At 42.0% G+C, this 20,330-nt stretch overlaps 1 long non-coding RNA gene across 1 annotated transcript; it reads left to right on the top strand.

Annotated features, from left to right (window-relative positions):
* The first annotated feature begins 2,785 nt into the window (after positions 1-2,785).
* On the top strand, positions 2,786-6,404 carry LOC129653841 (uncharacterized). The gene is made up of 3 exons (XR_008715235.1): positions 2,786-2,918; positions 3,835-4,323; positions 5,604-6,404. It is a non-coding gene; the product is annotated as an uncharacterized LOC129653841 (long non-coding RNA).
* The last annotated feature ends 13,926 nt before the right edge of the window (positions 6,405-20,330 follow it).

Consider the following 20,330-nt stretch of genomic DNA (forward strand, 5'->3'; position numbering starts at 1 on the left):
TGAAGGTGAAAATTCTTTCCTTGGCAGTAAAGGCCCAGAGCAGAGGAAATATAGTGAGGTGGCAGTGGGCGGTGGGGGTGGCGTGGCAGCTGTCCTCAGATTGGATACCAGGAAACAACCTCTCATGTGACCTCCAAGAACCTGAAGGCTTGAGGAATCACTTTTCTGAGAAGTCTTGTCTAGCAAACGCCTCACCCACAGCTTCTTCTAGCCAGTAAGTCCTAAAGCTCACGGGTTAGCAGGGCAAGAGCATCTACCTTGATCTCTGGTGCCCTGGAGTCCTGCCCTCCAAAATGGCTCAGAGAAGCCAGCAATTTCCTTTTCTGGCTTTCTTTTCCCTTTTCCTATTGCATTCTACTTCACAGGCAAAAGAATTATCTCCTGTTTCAATTCTGGTTAGGCCCACTGCTGCTGCTGCTGCTAAGTCGCTTCAGTCGTGTCTGACTCTGTGCGACCCCATAGATGGCAGCCCACGAGGCTCCGCCGTCCCTGGGATTCTCCAGGCAAGAACATTTCTCTTGCCTTTTCTTTTTTTAAAAAGTATTTGTTTGGACTGCACTTCTATGAGCTAGGTCTTGTTCTGGGAGGGGCTGAAATTGCCTGAGGGAGGCTGTGTGGCTGGAGTAAGAAAATCTGAGTGGGATTCCTACATTGATAAGCAGGTAAAAATTCTGTGTGTGTGTTATGTGTCTGTCTGTCTAACCCTTAGAAAAAGTTAATTATCATATTTCCAAGTACTCAGAGCAGAATGGATGATACCCTGAGCAATTTTAACGTTGCATTTTGATCCTCTATTTGAAATACCCCCAGAACAATGGCTCTAGGTCCAGTTTCTACATTGCCTCTGAAGGTCCCCTTTTGTGAAATGCTACGGGCTGGACAGACTTGAGATCCTCAGATTACTTCCACTCCCCCACCTCCCTGCATTATCATTTCCCTACCATATTATACAGTGAAAGAATGTCATCTAACTTTTTGAGAAAGACAGCTAGCTGGCAAAATATACCTCTTTCCTTCTCTGTGTTAGAGGCAGATTCTGAGACTTTTCTCTATGTCAAAATGATACCTATATTTCAAAGCATAGACAACATACATTGTGAAGCCTCCTCTAATTCTTCCAAACCCAAAACTAAATGAAACAAACTATATGTATATATATGGCTTCCATGGTGGCTCAGTGGAAAATAATCTGCCTGTCAATTCAGGAGACAGGGCTTGATCCCTGGGTTGGGTTGGGAAAATCCCCTGGAGAAGGAAATGGCAACCCACTCCGGTATTCTTACCTGGGAAATCCCATGGACAGAAGAGCCTGGCAGGCTACAGTCCAAAGGGTGCAAAAGAATTGGACATGACTTAGCAACTAAATAAAAACAACTATATATATATAAGGTTTCCCTCTCTTAAACTTCCAAGTGTGTTTAAGGGTACACAGTTGTGTTTTGTTAATTTATGATGAGAATTTAGTCTATGTCAGGTGCTAGGTTAAGCGTTTTACATGTATTAACATTGCAGGTAAATGTGGCTTTTGACTCCATCTCATATCTGAACAAAGAGATCATGTGACTTGCCCATGACCCCTGGGAAACGGTAGAGTCATTTATTTCCTGTATTGGTAGAGATAGTACTCCATCTTTTGCTAAGATTTTATTATGTTTTACCTACCTTTTGCTTGCAAGAATAATTGACATTTGTAAGGGGATTAACATTTTACCATTCATCAGCTCATTAATGTCAAAAATACTTTTGTGGTGTTGTTATTACTATTTTCCCCACATTTCACAGGAGGTATGTGGCACAAATAGTATTCGGCCACTGAACTCCCTTCCCTGGCCTCCTGCAAGGTCAGCTTGGTGTTTTCATTGCCTTTGTAGGGCTAGAACTTTGCCTTCACCACAGCTACCAAAAGATCTAAATTATGGTACCAGGGCAGGGGCATGGCCCATGGCCCATACTGGCCCAGGCTTAATCTAAGAGCTACACAAAGGAGAGAGTGCTCAGATCTTTCTCAAGTTGTCCAGGTGGTCATCTATCTGCAAGTTTTGCATCCACAGATTTGGAGAGCTGTCTTCATGGTACTATGCTATTTTATATAAGGGCCTTAAGCATCCGTGAATTTTGTTATCAGTAGAGGTCCTGGAATCAGTCCCTCCCAGGCATAATGAAGGGTGAGCTCCAATAGAATGTAGAGTTTCCCTTTATATTGGAGAATTATAGGTTATAAGGGGCCAGGTCAATATGACCAGTGGCTTTATAAGACCAGATCAATATACCCAGTGGCTTTTATCAGCTGGAATCTTCATATTGGTTTATAGAATGGGTCCTGCTCTTCTCTGAGAATAGAATGAAGATTCAGGTCCATTTGGCCAGCACATACTAAGAAAAACTAAATTGGGTTAAAGAGTCCCTTAACTGAATCCCTGCATAAAGGGCATGTTACAGTTCATTTATCCTTTTAATGAGAAAATAATGAGCATTTACTATACACCAAAATATATGTGCATATTAGAGCTTTAGAAGTACAACAATTGACCAAGAATTTTTCTACACCTTTGGGATTTTGTCAGTCTAAATAAAGAAGTAAACTGGAACAAGTTCCAATTACCAGAAATTGAATTTATTTGGAAATAGTAGATGAATTGCAATTCAGAAAACATGTGCTAATTATGATTGGACTTTTCTGCAGAATATCTAGCCAGGAGACCTGAATCCACTTGCAATAAAGAAGATAAAGTTAAAAAAAAAAAAAAAAAAACACAGAAAACGTGCTGTAGCAAGTTACAGGTGAGTCCATGAGGATCGGGGAAGGCTGAATTTATGGGGGAAAGTGGGAAGAAGGAGAAGTCCAGCTAGAGTCCAGACAGGAAGTTCACCAGTTTGAGGATGGGAGAGATTCGTAGCAAATATTCATTGGTCTGGAGGTAAGTCTTAGTTTTTAGTACAACAGGCATGTACAGAAATCAGTCTCACTTCTTAAATTCCATTCTTCTGAGGGCACATGTATAAGATTTTCCATTTCGTATTATCTGGTTTCATTTTGAATTGGAAGTCTTTCATGATTTCATAATCATATGAGAGAAACATGCAAAACGGCAGTTACTGTGTAATGTGATGCTCACTCACAATGCAGAAGCAGGGGTCTGTGCAGTCAGAAGAGGCTCATTTATACTGTAGGGAGTTGGATAAGGAAGAAGGTGATGATGGAGGGGAGGAATATGATGGAAGGAGTGAGATTCAGGGGAGATACCCCTGGTGAAAGGAAGAGTGTGTACAAAAGAAAGAAAGAGAGTAGAACACAGCCAGGCTGCAGAGGCAGTGGTGGGAGTTTGGCGTTCTTGAAATGCACTGGTATACAGCAGGTCTGTGCGACCCTAGGGGCTGTAGCCTGCCAGGCTCCTCCTTCCATGGGATTCTCCAGGCAAGAATACTGAAGTGGGTTGCCATGCCCTCCTCCAGGGGATCTTCCCAACCCAGGGATGGAACCTGCGTCTCTTACATCTCCTGCATTGGCAGGGGGCTTCTTTACCACTAGTGACACCTCTGGGATTCCATCCAGTTGCAGAGCTCCTGCTTGGGGGGCGTGCCTGGGTCTTTACTCTCCCTCTAAACAAGGCCTTATAAATGGACTTTTGTGAATGGACTGGTCTCCTGAGGCCACAGTGGCCCCTCTTGAGCACCTTTCTATCCTGCTTTTTCTCACCTCTTTCCTTCAGCTCAGAACTAAGAATGAGTTGAGATGCCCTGGTATTTTCACAGAAACTGTAGTCGAGGTCCTTGTTAGATTCCTGATAGTTCTCAAACATCTCAGGTTTTTTCTTTTCTTTTCTTCCACCTCAGCATGATTTGAAGAAGCGTATCAAGCTTATCAAGTCAAAGCTATGATTTTTCCAGTAGTCATGTACAGATGTCAGAATTGGACCATAAAGAAGGCTGAGAGCTAAAGAATCGATGCTTTTGAACTGTGGTGTTAGAAAAGACTCTTGAGAGTCCCTTGGACAGCAAGATCAAACCAGTCCATCCTAAAGGAAATCAACCCTGAATATTCATTGGAAGGACTGATGCTGAAGCTGAAGCTCCAGCACTTTGGCCACCTCATGCGAAGAGCTGACTCATTGGAAAAGACCCTGATGCTGGGAAAGATTGAGGGCAGGGGGAGAAAGGGGTGACAGAGGATGAGATGGTTGGATGGGACCATCGACTCAATGGATATGAGTTTGAGGAAACTCCAGGAGATAGTGAAGGACAGGGAAGCCTGGTGTGCTGTAGTCCATGGGGTCACCAAGAATTGGACATGATTGAACAACTAAACAACAACAAAAATCAAAGGTAAGACTAGAACTATGTCTTTTAGATTTCTTTTTATAATTTTCACTTAAAAATGATTTACTTTTTTTTTTGAATATGCAATTCATTCAGAAAGATCAGAATTCTAAGATGAAAGTAGGTAAGTACCAAGAATCCCTTCGACATTGTCATGTTCTTCATAAATCTCTCCAGTTTTGCTAGTGTAGGATCTCAACATCGTCGCTGAATTTTAACTGTCAATTTCCGAGCCAAGTACACTTAGCACAGGAGATGGATTTACTTGCTTGGGCCCTGTCTTAGCCTGTTCAGGCTGCCGTGACAAAATACTGTCCACTGGGTGGCTTATAAACAACAGAAATTCCTCCTAGCTCTGGATGCTCAGCAGCCTGAGCCCAAGGTGCCAGCAGGTCTGATGTCTGCTAAAGCCTGCCTCTTGGTTCACAGTTGTCTTCTCACTGTGTTTCTACCTGCGGCAGGGGGAAGGAGACTCTCTGGGGTCTCTTTTATAATGTTATGGATCCCATTCATGCAGGCTCCCCCCTGACGACCCAGTGATCTTCCAAAGGTGCCACATCCTAACACCATTACACTGGGAGCTAGAATTTAACATATGAACTTGGGGAGACATAAACATTCAGTCTCTAGCAGGCCACTTCCAAGTCATCTTCTAGGAACATTATTTTTTTTCTTCGGTAATGAATTTTATTCTTAAATTTTTATTTCTTTTCTATTATTTATTTGACTGCCTCAGGTCCTCGTTGCATCAGGCAGCATCTTTCATTGTGGTGTGTGGACTCTCTAGTTGTGGCACATGGGCTCAGTGGTTGCAACACGCAGGCTTAGTTCCTCTGAGGTATGTGGGGCCTTACTTCCCCTACCTGGGATTGAACCCAAGTCTCCTGCATTGCAAGGCAGATTCTTCACCACTGAACCACTAAGGAAGTTCCCTAGGTGCACTATTAACATGTTGATAGGCCTTGTTAAACGCACAGTCCTAATACATTTTAACCACATGAGTTGCTTATTGCCTTTTTAATCTCCAGAACCTACAGGACCAGAGTTATTTGTTATATAAAAGTGATCCATATAAGGCACCAGTAATAGGACATACGTATGGAGGAAAAAAAGCATTACCATGGTGGAAGAGACAGTCTATTAATAAGAATGTTATGCTATTTTTCTAGGTTTTTTGACAGCTGTAGTATCTGTCATTACATTTGTCATTTTCCGTGTTTCTTTTGCCATTTTCTAAACACTTGGTTACACAATTTTAATTGTTATTATGTGCCCTGTTCTCTTAGGAACCCCACATTGGGAGAACTTCTGGTCCCATACAACTTTGAGCCTCTCCTGATAAATAGCCCAGCAGGTGTCTCAGCACTTTGAGTTACGTGCGGTTTGCCCATCTGTCCAGCGTGAGTGACCCAAAGAGCAGAAGGACGGGCCTTGGTTCTCAGTGTATGGTCTTGGCAATTTTTTGGCCCTTGTCCAAGTCACCAGACACAATCTCCATCATTACCATTAACAACAGTGGGTTAAAATGCAGCCATTACAACTCATCTACGCCAGCGCCTGAGTTGATGAGTTGATGAGAGGAGGACAGAAAGGGGAAATCTAAAGGCAAGGTGCGGTGGGGGCGGGAGACAGCTTCTTCTTTTCTGCCCTTTCTCCAAAAACTTCCCTAGTTTTATTTCCCATTTGCTCAGCCATGTATTCTCACACTCTCCTTTACTTGAGAACTGACTGTTAGATATGCACAAGAGAAGAACATGAAGGCCTCCAGATAAAGTAGACACGGAATCAACACAGGGTCCCAGTCGTTTTCTTTGACGGGGCTTTACCAGGCTGGATGGAAGAAGAAAAGACCGCCAGGAAAGCGGGAGTTATAAATCAGCTCTGTGCTCTTCCGAGGATTTATATTCAACTGAAGACGTGTCCAATGCAGGACCTTATGGCTTTCTGCTTTCTTTTTGCTTACACGGAGAAATAACAGTTAATATAGTCAACTATCCCAAGGCAGAAGAGTATTATTAAAAAAAGAATACTTTGCAACATTATTGATTTCTCAAGTCACTGTCAGATATTTTAAGATTTGGATTTAATAAAGCATAATATGATTTCTTTTATGGGTTTTTTATGTTTTCCCAATCTTTATCACCCTTGTGTGTTTCTTAGTTGAAAATGAGAGTGTCTACTAAGTATCAGCTGAACAAATCCTGATCTAAGTTACAAAAACCTTTATGGCCACATTGTCATTTTCCTCCACTTACCTCTTTCTGTAAGCAGACTTGTGGGGCAGGGGTCGTCCCTGGAGAAAGAACCAGGCATGGCTTTCTTGACATAAGAGAAGCTGTTTTTGGCCTACGCCCTTCGTGGTCTCAGCCTGGCCATAATGCTTGATCTTGAACAGGTCTCAGTGATAAACGGTCTTAAGGGAACAAAAGAATGCATAAACAACAGATTGTTAATGGGCAAGAGAAATAACAAGAGCAAAAATATTAGATCTATCACAAAGACTCTCAGTTCTCTTTTGATGGCAAAGACTAGCCTAAAGCACGGTCTTGAGCCATTTTGCAGAATCGAAATGCCAACAACTAGATCAACTGGAATCGAAAGGAATGTTGACCTTTTCTGACCCTCTTGACTTCAATCAACTGAAGCTTGGACTCTGCCTACCATCCAGGCCCCTTCATGAATATGCATGTACCAATGTACCACTTTTGCTGTTCAGAGAAAACACTGCTCTGAGAAAGATCCCTAGTGTTCACCTCACTTGCAGTGAGTAACAAGACCTTCTGCAATTTGGCTTTTCTGTCTTTTGGCAATACCACCAAAAGGCAAACCCAGCGTTCAGGTAACAATTCTACGTCATTGAGCCTTCTTTATATTTATTCGTATTTTTCTATATACACAGCATTTATTATATATACCCAGTATAATGTGATATAGTGTGTAAGAGGAAAGATTGGAGTAGCAAGGATTCCTAAGTTGGTTTGGGGAGTGGGTAAAGAAAACTTGGTCTTCCCTGATAGCACAGATGGTGAAGAATCTGCCTGAATTCAGGAGACCTGGGTTCAATCCCTGGGATGGGAAGATCCCCTGGAGAAGGGAATGGTAACCCACTTCAGTATTCTTGCCCAGAGAATTCCACGAACAGAGGAGCCTGATGGGCTACAGTCCATGGGGTTGCAAAGAGATGGACACGACTAAGCAACTAACACATACACACAAAGAAAACTTAGAGAGTCATCTGAGCTGGACAGTAATGCTCTTCAAAGAAGAACCATGTCTGTCCTCCACTCTCTACCTAGCACATGGGAGCTCCTCCGGTATGGCAAAAGGATGTGGAAATGGAAAAAAGAAATTGTTTTGGGTAGAAATAACAGACGTTGTTGTTACTATGTCTCTAAGTCATGTCTGATTCTTTTGCAACCCTGTGGACTATAGACTGAGAAGCTCTTCTGTCCATGGGGTTCTCCAGGCAAGAATACTGGAGTGGGTATCCATTTACTTCTTCAGGACATCTTTTTGACTCAGGGATTGAACCTGCCTTTCCTACACTGGCAGGAGGTTTCTTTACCACTGAAAGAAACCTCAGGGGAGCCCTGAAATTATTAACAGACATCTTCAAAGGAGGAGGAATGACAGAGATTAACATTTACTTTTTATTAAGGCCCTAAAATGTGCTAAAAATGCACAGATTAAAGGTAAATCTGAGGAGTGGTGATTAGTTGGTAAGTATGTCCACACCTGGCAGCTCTAGAGTTTTCAGTTATATTCAAAAAGAGGTCATTTACTTGGAAAGAAGCAGATAGCTGGCAACATAATTGGGCTACAGCTGAAGCCCTCAAACCTCTAAACTCAATCTGCATGAGGAAATAAATTCTCTTTGTTATTTAAGCCAGTTTCAGTTATTTGCAACTGAAAGAAGCTGAGCTTTAAGTCAGGTAAGATAAAGGTTAAAAGCAGAAAAAAGTGACAGGGTCTCCCTGTTCTGCTCTAATGTGGTCTAAAGAATGGTAGCATCACCTTGGAACTTGTTAGAAAAGCAAATTCTTGGGCCCCATCCCAGACCTACTAAATCCGAACCACTGCAGCCCAGATCGGCGCCTGATTTGCATTTCCAACAAGCCACAGGTGTTGCTGATGCCCTTGGAAGGCAGACCGCCTTTGAGCAGCTCCTCTGAAATACTCCCCTGGGTGGACGATGAGGCTAAGACTTCAGAGCTTGAGGGATGAATACTAAGTTTTTCTCCTTACCAGAGTTAAGCCCTAACTGTGAACTAATTCAAGCCTATTTCTTTCCAAAAGAGGAGGTGAAGCAACTGGGAAAATATTTCTTCTTTTCATCAGCACATCAGTGATAAAAAAAAAAAGTGTATCCTGTTGTTGCTGACAGTGGGGTCTGGCTGCTCCCAGCTCTAAAATCAATAAAGGGGCAGACGCCTGTCCAAAGGCGGTGTTCCTCCTCCCAACAAGCAGCGGGCAAGAGCTTTTAAATGGGATTTTAGGGTGTATAGGTGGAGGGAGGGGGCTACATGCAGATTCAGCACAGTCAGCTCTGATAGTGACTTGAAATTGCTCAAGCGGCAGTCTGACCAGCATCATCTTAGTTGTTTTTAGTACAGTTAATCTTCAAGTCCAGGGCTGGTTTGTTTCCATTTCTTTGAGGCCTGTTCTCAGAATTGTTGCAGCTTATATTATGGTCTGGTCATCATGTAGTTAATTTCTCCCACTTGGTGAGGGTTTCAGTATCTACAAAACAGCTCAGAAATATAGCTCAGAATATTATCTATGATCCTGGAAAGGGTACTGAAAGCCCTTGACTTTTCTTAATGACCAAACTGTTATTGTTTTTTTCTTGTTTGACTGCTTTTCTTGGCTTCTGCATGTTCTCACTTCTCTGATTAAACGTATTCTTTGGCTCATGTTTTTCTACAGACAAAAGGCAGACTGATGACATAGTGGGGGAAGAACCACAGGGTCTGGCTCCATTTCACTGTAGGTTCCTTGGCTGTTTGCAGGCATAGGTCTCTAAAGATTTTAAATGAGGAGAACAGTTAGCGGGCAGATTCTGCAGGGTTCACAGAGAGAGGAATCAGCACAGCTTGTAGTATCCGCAGCGCGTGACTGTTGAGCCCTGCCGCTGGATGAAGCCCTTACAACTGCCTCGTGCTCTTGTGTGCCTTCACACGAGCGCATAAGTGTGTCATTCCCAACAGAGGAGACAGATTGGCCTAGCTTTGGGCCCCCCGGTCACCGTGTGTTCAGGAGAGAAGGGAACTCATGAACAGCAGATTCACTAAAAATCACAGAAACAGAGCAGGTGAGATACTGTTCTTCCAAAGGAAGAGGTGCCAAACAACAGAAACACAGATGTCCATGATACTGTTTCTAATACAGAAAAGTAAAAAAAAAAAAAAGAAGTATGTGTGGAATTAAAGATTCTATCAGAAAGCCAAAAGCTGAGTTAGAGCGTAGTTTAAAAAATGCCACCTGCCACATCAGTAAACAGGATGTGCAGGCCATCAAGACACCAGTCACTGCGGCCAGCCCCCCACTGTGCAGCCCAGGGGACTGGGGAGGAAGGAGCCAGGATACTGGCCCCAGGAAGCTAGGGTACGAATCAAAGAAATGATTTCAAAGAGCCCAGACTCTTGCATCTTCCAGTATATAGAAAAGTACTAAGTTCATTAATTTGAGATGTCTGGTTTTCTTTAATTAGCAGCAATCTTTGATGTTCAACTACGCGACTTTTTGTTTGTTTGAACTCTTGTATATCCTGGTTCCTCCCTCACCTCTTTGGAGCAGCCCCTCGAAGTCTGTCTTCTGGGCTTCCGTCCTCAGTGAGTCCATTGAGTAAAACATAATTAGGTTATGAATTTTTTTTTTTCAGTTGATGTAAGAACAAAATTTGAGAAGCTATAATACTGATCTGCTGCTGCTGCTAAGTTGCTTCAGTCGTGTCTGACTCTGTGTGACCCCATAGACGGCAGCCCATCAGGCTCCCCCGTCCCTGGGATTCTCCAGGCAAGAACACTGGAGTGGGTTGCCGTTTCCTTCTCCAATGCATGAAAGTGAAAAGTGAAAGTGAAGTCACTCAGTTGTGTCCGACTCTGATCTAATGGGATATATATACTTAATAATAAAAATTTTTAAAGAGCATATGATAGTTCTTGTGTGTTCATGGCAAGTGTGAGGCTTGTTTTATATAGCAGAGTTTCCCAGTATCAGTGCAACTTGTATTTATTCTCTGTGCTTGTCAAGTATTTAGCAGCATCCTGGCCTCCACGTATCAGGTGGTAGTAGCACTCCCGGCTCTGTTCGTAACAATTACAAATGTCTCCAGATATCGCCGATGCACCCTGGGTCCAGATTGCACTTGGTGTGGTACCACTGACTTAGAGATTTCAGATCTTTTGGAAAAGACATGATCCAGTAAGTATGATTTTCAAGCACTGTTGGGAACAGGAAAGCTTGACATCGATCACAGGAGGCATGGAAAAGTTGGCATGGCTGTTGGTAACTTTCTACTGATTCATTTAGATGCAGATGAATGTAAATATCCTCATAATTTAGGAGATGTGTTGTTTTTCCAAAGCATGTATCCTATAAGGGAAGAATAACTTGATCAACATGGCTAACCATTTCCCACTCTTGCTGACTCATCTCAGGATTAAAGACGTTTGAAAACAGGATTCTTTCTGAAATGTTGGGTAGGAAGTCAAAGGAAGGAAAGGGGCTATGGATGCTAAGTGGTATTTTAAACATATTTTTCTATCCATAAGATTTTAGAAGAGAAAAACTGTCTTGAAGTCAAACATTTGGCTACACAGATGGTATTGGCAATCACTGGAATTTCTGGACAATAGCTTAAGATGTTGGAATAATGGGCTCTTGGATAATGTAGCCTGTCTCAGTAAAGGAGGAACTTTTTTTTTTTTGGTCTGGAATAGTACTTCTCAAAGGGTTCAATTCAGTTCAGTCGCTCAGTTGTGTCCGAGTCTTTGTGACCCCAAGAACTGCAGCATGCCAGGCCTCCCTGTCCATCACCAACTCCTGGAGTTCACTCAAACTCTTGTCCATTGAGTCGGTGATGCCATCCAGCCATCTCATCCTCTGTCGTCCCCTTCTCCTCCTGCCCCAAATCCCTCCCGGCATCAGAGTCTTTTCCAATGAGTCAACTCTTTGCATGAGGAGGCCAAAGTATTGGAGTTTCAACTTTAGCATCAGTCCTTCCAAAGAACACCCAGGACTGATCTCCTTTAGGATGGACTGGTTGGATCTCCTTGCAGACCAAGGGACTCTCAAGAGTCTTCTCCAACACCACAGTTCAAAAGCATCAATTCTTCGGCACTCAGCTTTCTTTACAGTCCAGCTCTCACATCCATACATGATCACTGGAAAAACCATAGCCTTGACTAGACGGACCTCTCAAAGGGTAGTCTGTGTCAAAATTATTGCCTAGAATACCAATTCATGGGCCCTACTATAAATCTATGGATTCCATTGTGAAAGGGGGGGGTTGGATATCATTGAATCTGCAACTCTAAATTCATCTTACAGGTGCCTGTTATGTACTGTGGGCTTTGAGAATTCATGGCCTATTAGATAGTTTATCTGTCAATTAAACAGCGCCAAACCAGGGAGTCTGTGAGTGAAAATACATTGAGATAAAGTGAAGAAAGGAAAAAATATCAAGTAGCTCTCAATTCTTAAAAAAAAAGTGGTAAACAAGATAAGACCATGTATATGTGTATATTAAATTATGAAATTAAGATTATTACCCCAGATAATACTAATCTTATAAGGATTATTGAGACTCGCTGAGTTAAAGCTCAAGATTGGAATATGGTGATTTAAGTGTCTTATTTTTTTTAAATGCTTCTTTTAACCTGGGATTTGGAGCTCTGTGTATCAAGAGTGTATACAATGTGGAAATCCACACATTAGACTTTAGAGTGTATTTGCATGACGATGGAAGGAGACAAACAATGGTGGTGTCGCAGTGGCTGCCCACTAGAAGCATGAGGAGCCAGCTACAGAAAAGAACCACACACCCCAACCAAGAGAACACACGGAGCCTCACGCAACATCTGTCAAAACGCTCCTTTGGCTCAAAGAAGAGTTTCTGACAAATTCTTTACTGTCTTTTGGATAATTTTGTCTGGAGAAGAAGATAAAATGTCTCAGGGAACTGATATTTGGGGACTCACCATGAAGGGAAAGGAAAGATATTGGCTTTGGGGTAGAAGCTGTCGTGTTTGCTAGTTGATCTCGTAGCCGGAGAAAGAAAGACCGAGCACAGTCTGAAGTTTGCTTCAAGAAGCAAATTTCAAGAAGTTCAGAGAGAAAAACAGTCATGACACAGCATCTGAAACATCTGGAAGGGAAGTCTATTAGAAAGTTTGCAAAGTTTTAAAAAAGAAAAGCAGTTCGATTTGTATACTTGCAAGTAGCCTCAATGAAGAACAACAGGACATGATTTAAAAAATCAGGGGCATTGTATACAGTGCTGAAGTGACCAGATTTTTTTCTTTTTTTGTTAAGGAGCATGTGTGTGGCAGAATAATTTATCAAACTATTAATTTGTTCACTTACTTTTCCACTTCCCATTTCATAAAAAAGATCAGGATAATTCATTTCCTCATGAATTTTTCTAAATTGGGAGACAGAAAACAATTTTTCTAAATTGGTCTCATGTTCCATGGTCTCGTGTCCAACTAATTACAACCTTCTAGGAAGTTCCCCTGACCACAGAGAGAATAGTAAAGAATATCTATATATCTAAATATGAGACATGCTTCATGTCTTAAAGTTATCCAAAAATCCCTAACATTTTATCATATAATACTTTTGTTTGTTTGTTTGTTTTTAATTAATTTTTTTTATTGAAGGATAATTGCTTTACAGAATTTTGTTGCTTTCTGTCAAACCTCAACATGAATCAGCCATGGGTATACATATATTCCATCCCTTTTGAACCTCCTTCCCATGTCCCTCGGAGAAGGCAATGGCACCCCACTCCAGTACTCTTGCCTGGAAAATCCCATGGACGGAGGAGCCTGGTAGGCTGCAGTTCATGGGGTCGCTAGGAGTCGGACACGACTGAGCAACTTCACTTTCACTTTTCACTTTCATACATTGGAGAAGGAAATGGCAACCCACTCCAGTGTTCTTGCCTGGAGAGTCCCATGGATGGGGGAGCCTGGTGGGCTGCCGACTCTGGGGTCACACAGAGTCAGACACTGAAGTGACTTAGCAGCCCATGTCCCTCCCTACCCTACCCCTCTAGGTTTGTACAGAGCCCCTGTTGGAGTTTCCTGAGCCATACAGAAAATTCTCCTTGGCTGTCCATTTTACATATGGTAATGTAGATTTCCATGTTACTCTTTCCATGAATCTCACCCTCTTCTCCCCTCTCCCCAGTGTAATAATTTTTTCTTTTGCCTCAAGAAGATTTGGGATATAATCATAAATTTTAAAAAATGGAATGAAAGAAAAAAAGCAATATGTCTTTTCTTTATCCTGCCCATCTATCTTGGGCAAAATAATCCAGACTTTTTTCATGTTTTAGACCTTTGTTAATATGTGCTGATAATAATTCTTCATTTACATCTAAATTATAATCATGAAGTAATTCACATAGACCACTCTAAAGAAAATACTATGGGCTTCTTATTTCTAATCATTTTCTAATGAAAATGATTTCATTTCTCAGTAGAATATTAGTAATGATGACAAAGATAATAGTAACAATGATAATAACAAATTCTTATGGAATGGTCTAGTCAAAGCTATGGTTTTTCCAGTAGTGTGTATGGATGTGAGAGTTGGACTATAAGGAAAGATGAGCACTTAAGAATTGATGCTTTTGAACTGTGGTGTTGGAGAAGACTCTTGCGAGTGCCTTTGACTGCAAGGAGATCCAACATGTCCATCCTAAAGGAAATCAGTCCAGAATATTCATTGGAAGGACTGATGCTGAAGCTGAAACTCCAATACTTTGGCCACCTGATGCGAAGAACTGACTCATTTGAAAAGGCCCTGATCTTGGGAAAGATTGAGAGCAGGAGGAGAAGGGGACGATAGAGGATGAGATGGTTGGATGGCATCACTGACTCGATGGACATGAGTTTGAGTAAACTCCGGGAATTGGTGACGGACAGGGAGGCCTGGCGTGCTGCAGTCCATGGGGTTGCAAAGAATTGGACACGACTGAACGACTGAACTGAATGGAATGGTCACTGTGTGTCAGACACTATTTTAAGCAATTTGTGTATATAAATTCATTTAATCCTCACAAAAATCCTCTGAATTAGGCACTACTCAACTCCCAAATGAACAAACTATGGTTGCCAGGTCAAATATTAATCTTGCACAGAAGTCGATGCTAAATGCATTTAGAAGAAATAAATTTGTATTTAAAAAGAACCATACTTCTAAGACACATTCAGAAATTCAAGTGACCAAATGACCAAAGCCATAGAGGGACTTTTAACAGGAACTCCAATACTATTTCATACCTCCCAATGTTTTTATATTGCAAAATACAAGTCTAAATTGATCCGTTCTTGCCACTTTTCATAGGCTATTGCCACATGACAACATTAATTACTGTAAAGCTATATCAAAAAACACTAACTTTGGTTACCTTGAAATACGGTACTTAGCCCTGACGATACTTCCTTGGGGCTGTTCCAGTGCAAACACAAATGCAGTTTTTGGATTTTTGTTTGTTTTTGATTGTGCCGTGCAGCATGTGAGATCTTCTTTCCCAGACCGAGGATGGAACGCGTGCCTCCTGCAGTGAAAGCATGAAGTCTTAACCACTGGATCACCAGGTAAGTCCCTGGATTTTTTTTTTTTTTCTTTTTTTTCAGTTTGATCCACTGTTGCTTAAATTATGTAGATTAAAAAAAATTCTTTAGATGATGCTAATTTCAAAGACAGTACCCATGCCTGATGACTGAAACAGTCTTTTCTAATGTGGACTAATCATTTCTTGTTCGGTCACTAAGTCATGTCTGACTCTTTGTGACCCCACGGACTGTAACCCACCAGGCTCCTCCCATAGGATTTCCCAGGCAAGACTACTGGAGTGGGTTGCCATTTCTTTCTCCAAGGGGTCTTCCCAACCCAGGGATCAAACCCAAGTCTTCTGCATTGGCAGGTGGATTATTTACTACTGAGTTCCCTGGGAAGCCAGACTAATAATAAGAGCTACTAATCATTGAGTGACTACTCTGCAACATGCAACAGTGCCAGATATCGTACGTACTTTGTCTCATTTCTTCCCTAAACCGCCTCACAAATTAGTCCTTATACTACTCCTTTCACAGATGAGGAAAATTAGGTGTGAGGAAGTTTTGTAACTGATCCAAATTTATATGTTTTCTGATTAAGCTAGGATTCAAAGACTCTGAAATTAGGGAGTCTCCCACACCACCAAGCCTCTCTGAAAAGAAAACAATTTGCATTTGGTTTTTAAATATTCCACTTTTGAATTTTGCTGAAAATGTTTTCCTCTGAGGAATATGGACTTTTATATATGTAAGAAAGGAATTTACAGAACTGTATTAGAGGTTGTTTGTGAGAATCTCCAAGGGAATTTGTTTCATTTGATGAAAATTTTCAACTTTGTCATAAAGCTTCCAAAGAGAAACTGGTTAATGAGGGGCATATTTTTCTATCTCACAGGATAGATGTTTAGATGTTTTATCAATTGATTTTTCTAATCAGATTGCCTAAGTTCATTTACTAGTTGTGTGACACTGGACAATTTCCTTACTTTCTCTGTCTCAGATTTCTCATCTGTTAACTGGGATCATTAACTGTACTGACTTCGTAGGTGTTTGTTAAAATAAAGTTAGGAAATACATGCAAAATCCATCGTAATGTCCTGGCGCACAGTAGATGGTCAAATAGACCTTTGCTAGCTGTTGTGTTTTTTGGCATGTAGGATCTTAGTTCCCAGACCAGAGATCAGACCCTTATCCCCTGCATTGGAAGGTGATTCTTGACCCCTGGACCACCAGGGAAGTCCTACTCGCTGTTACTTTAACATAAAGTTTCATAATAGAGTCTACATAAATACAGAAATTGTGAACATCGAATAAAGTTGGGACTTTGATAGCTATCGTCACCCATCCGATTCTTCTGTCCTGTGGCAGATGGCATTGGCTGCCCATGCCCATCTAGCAACTGTTTTCCTCTCCTTTTTGCTTTGAAAGCAGTGTCTGCCTCTCGTGATAGATACTTGACATTGTGGACATCATGTTCAGCCACTCATGCACGTAGAGTGTGGGCATATCACCATTCCTGCTGAATGGGACCTGAAAATAAGTCTTCTTGGAGACCTAAAGCTAAGTTTTCCTCCTGGGAAAGAAAACTTTTTTTTTTTTCTTTTTCCTAAAAAAAAAAAAAAAAAAAATTAGCACTCTAGGAGAAATTGTCCTTTTTTGTATGTGGCAGAATATAGTGCCTGGAACTGTAGCAGTTGTTTTGTGATTATGTGGAGGGATTGGCAAAAAGAATAAGGTTGAGGATGGCAGAGCTTCAACAACATGTATTAATTTCCTAGTTATGAGCTACTACAACTAAGGACCGTAAACTGTGGGGCTTAAAACAACAGAAACTCAAATTCATTCTTCTATGTTTTGAGTTTCTGTTGTTTTAAGTCCCACAGTTTACCGTACTTATTTGTGGCAGCTCACATCTAGGAAATTAATACCCATTGTTGCAGCTCTGCCATCCTCAACCTTATGCTTTTCTCCAGTCCCTGCACGATGGTGTGTAAACTGGTGGGAAGTTGCTGAGTAGCACAGGGACCCAGTCTGGCACTCGTGAAGATCTAGAGGGGTGGAGTGAGGGCATGTGTATATAATTATGGCCAATTTGCATTGTTGTACGGCAGAAACCAACACAACATTGTAAAAGTAAAAAATAAACATAAACCGATTGCCTCACAATTCTAGAGGTTAGTAGTCTGAAATCAAGGTATCAGCAGGGCCATGCTGTCTCTGAAAACTGTCCAGGAATCTTTCCTTGCCTGCTCCTAACTTCTGGTGATTTCTTGGCAACCTTTGGCTTTCCTTGCCTTTTAGATACATTAGTCCTCTGTCTTGATGGGTGTTTGTTTACAACCTGTGTTTTCTCTATGTTTGTTTATAACATTTTCCCTCTGTGAATGTCCATTTCTATATCCAAATTTCCCTTTTTTTATGAGGACTCTAGTCATCTTGTGTTGGAGCCCACTTACTTAATCTTGACTCCCTCTGTTAAGGCCCTATTTCCAAATGAAGTCACATTCCTAGGCACTGGGGGTTGCGTCTTCAGCATATCATTTTGCGAGGATGCAATTTAACCCACAACAGAGTGGAGACACATGGTCCTTGTTAATGTCAGCGGGTCACAGCTCTAATCCTAGTACCGCCTCTTCTCGTGACTTTCTCTCTCGGGTGAGAGATTTTGTTTCCGTATGGTTTAAGCCACTTTTAGATGGGTAGTCTGCTACTTTCAGCTGGAATTACCTTCCCCGATCCATGTACCTTATTTTTAAAATTTTTATTATAGCACCAAAACGTATTACACAGAATAATGGAAGATTTGAGTTGTGAGCCCAGATCTATCTGGCTCCAAAGCTAAAGCATTTAATCATTCTTCTATATTGCCTTGTTCATTCATTCAAACATGACTGCATCCCTACTTTATTATTCCAACTCAGCACAGTAACTTTTACCTCAGTAGAAACCTAATGGCAATGCAGAACTGAATTTATTTAAAATGAATCCTTCTTCACAGTGAAATGTTCTCCTCATCCCAGAAAGATAATAGAGCAATGAAACAACTATCAACCTAAGATTTTTGATATTCATGTCTTTCAAGGTGGTTTCTCTTCTCAAATCCATCTTTCTAGATATGTAGCCTCACATCCCAAGGGAAATATTATTCTCATATAAGCAGTACTAGATCCAACAGTAGTAGTCGGACACGACTGGGTGACTTCACTTTCACTTTTCACTTTCATGCATTGGAGAAGGAAATGGCAACCCACTCCGGTGTTCTTGCCTGGAGAATCCCAGGGACGGGGGAGCCTCGTGGGCTGCCGTCTATGGGGTCGCACAGAGTCAGACATGACTGAAGCGACTTAGCAGCAGCAGCAGATCCAACTCTAGCTCCCTTTACTATTTACTCAGCCTCACCCAGAGCAGGCTATTCCCTGGAAGCAGCTTAAAACCTTTTCCTCGAGTCAATATAGTGCTAGAGACAAGTTGGAATCTGCCCCATATCTTTAGAATTTTGATCTGAAGTCTATTAGCTTCCTCTTCGTTTTCTTCTACGCAGGTCTTCCTCTTATGGGTATAGGCAAAGAACATTTTTGGCATAGCTTTTAAATCAGAAGAAGACATTCCCTGAGGTTCTGAAGTCAGAAAAATAAAAACATTTAATATAGAATTCTATTTTAGTTCTTTGGGTTCAATCAGTGAGAAAGAAGAGTGCCTTTCATGAGTCCTGGTCTCTCTTACATTTAGCATATTGAGTAAGACATATCCTCACTAGAAACTTACACTCTAGTGTGGACACAGCCACTCTAACAAGTCATTATAGTATGTGATAAGTCATATCTTAGGTAATGTGCAAGGTCCTAACAAGACACAGAGAAGGAACAATGAGTTGTCAGAGCCTGTAGGAAGGTACACTCAGTCTTTGAAATCTCTGCCATATCTTGAAGGTTGAGAAATAGTTTGTTAGGCAGAAGAAAAAGGAAAAGCCAAGTCTGCTCCAGAGTGGGGCGAGTGTGGAAGAGCCATGTGAGAGACAGTGTTCTTCATTCTTCAGCATGCTCTTCCCCTGAAGGAGGAGAGCATGGCTGAAGGCCAGCAGGAGTTTGAGGCTGGACAGGGCCGTGGGGGCATCCCCTGCCTCACTCTCCCTCTGTGCCAGGGCAGGCAGAGGGCGGCCGTGAATGAAGAGCCCACCCTCGCCTCACCCAGTGTCCCGCACCACTGCCGTCTGTTCTGCTGCAGAGCTTTCTAACTGGGGCTCAGGCTTTTCCTCCTCAACCCTTCAAATTCGACTCAAGGCATTTTTGCTGGTTTCTGTGCGCCTCCCTTTGTACGTGACTCCTGTTCTCTCTCCCAGGAACATTCCTGAGCATCCTTCAGGTAAGCACAATTCACAGTCCTTGCAGGCTTCCGCCTTAGCCCTGCCATTGGTGGCCTTCCTGGAGGCCATATCACAGGCGCTTCGAGCAGCATGCTAAGGAGTCTGGATTTTATTTTGAGGCCAGTGGTGAACATTTTATAAACTGTGAACAAAGGAGTGACATGAGCAGATTTGTGTTTCGGGAACTATCTCTGGTTATGTAATAGGGAAGAACAAGCCTGGCGCCATACTGGATCTATCCTTTTAGCTCTAACCCTTGTGCTCTGTCGCTTGTGCTAAGAATGACTAAAAGAATGTTGCCTATAGCCTGAAATGTGTATGCTAGTCCATTCTCCAGGCTCTGACTTTTAAAGATATAACACTTTTCTATTCATACAGAGATGAATAGTTGCAGAACAGGAAGATTCTTCTGAAAGAAAGAAAGTGAAGTTGCTTCTGTCGTGTCTGACTCTTTGAGACCCCATGGACTGCAGCCTGCCAGGCTTCTCTGTCCATGGGATTCTCCAGGCAAGAATACTAGAGTGGGCTGCCAACTTTTGTCTTGTTGGAGGTTTTCAGTAGCATTGTGACCACAGCCCTGGTGGATAGGTATTAGAACAAAGAATTCCTGCACCAAGATGTTTACAACAAGCGGCCACTCTCTCCTCCCCTTTAAATACTTACAGAAGAAGCCTGAATTCTAACTCAGGTAAGGCGGTTCTTTGGAACACTAGTCTCCCATCTTCTTGGTCTGCTGGCTTTCCCAATAAAGTCACTATCCCTTGCCCCAGCAACCTCATCTCTCAGTTTCTTGGCCTGTCACACTGGGAGTAGTCTGAGTTTGTACTCATATGATAGCAGCTGCAGTGGAGAAGCAAATT

The sequence above is a fragment of the Bubalus kerabau genome, chromosome 5 (genome assembly GCF_029407905.1).
Source record: "Bubalus kerabau isolate K-KA32 ecotype Philippines breed swamp buffalo chromosome 5, PCC_UOA_SB_1v2, whole genome shotgun sequence".
NCBI lineage: Eukaryota > Metazoa > Chordata > Mammalia > Artiodactyla > Bovidae > Bubalus > Bubalus kerabau.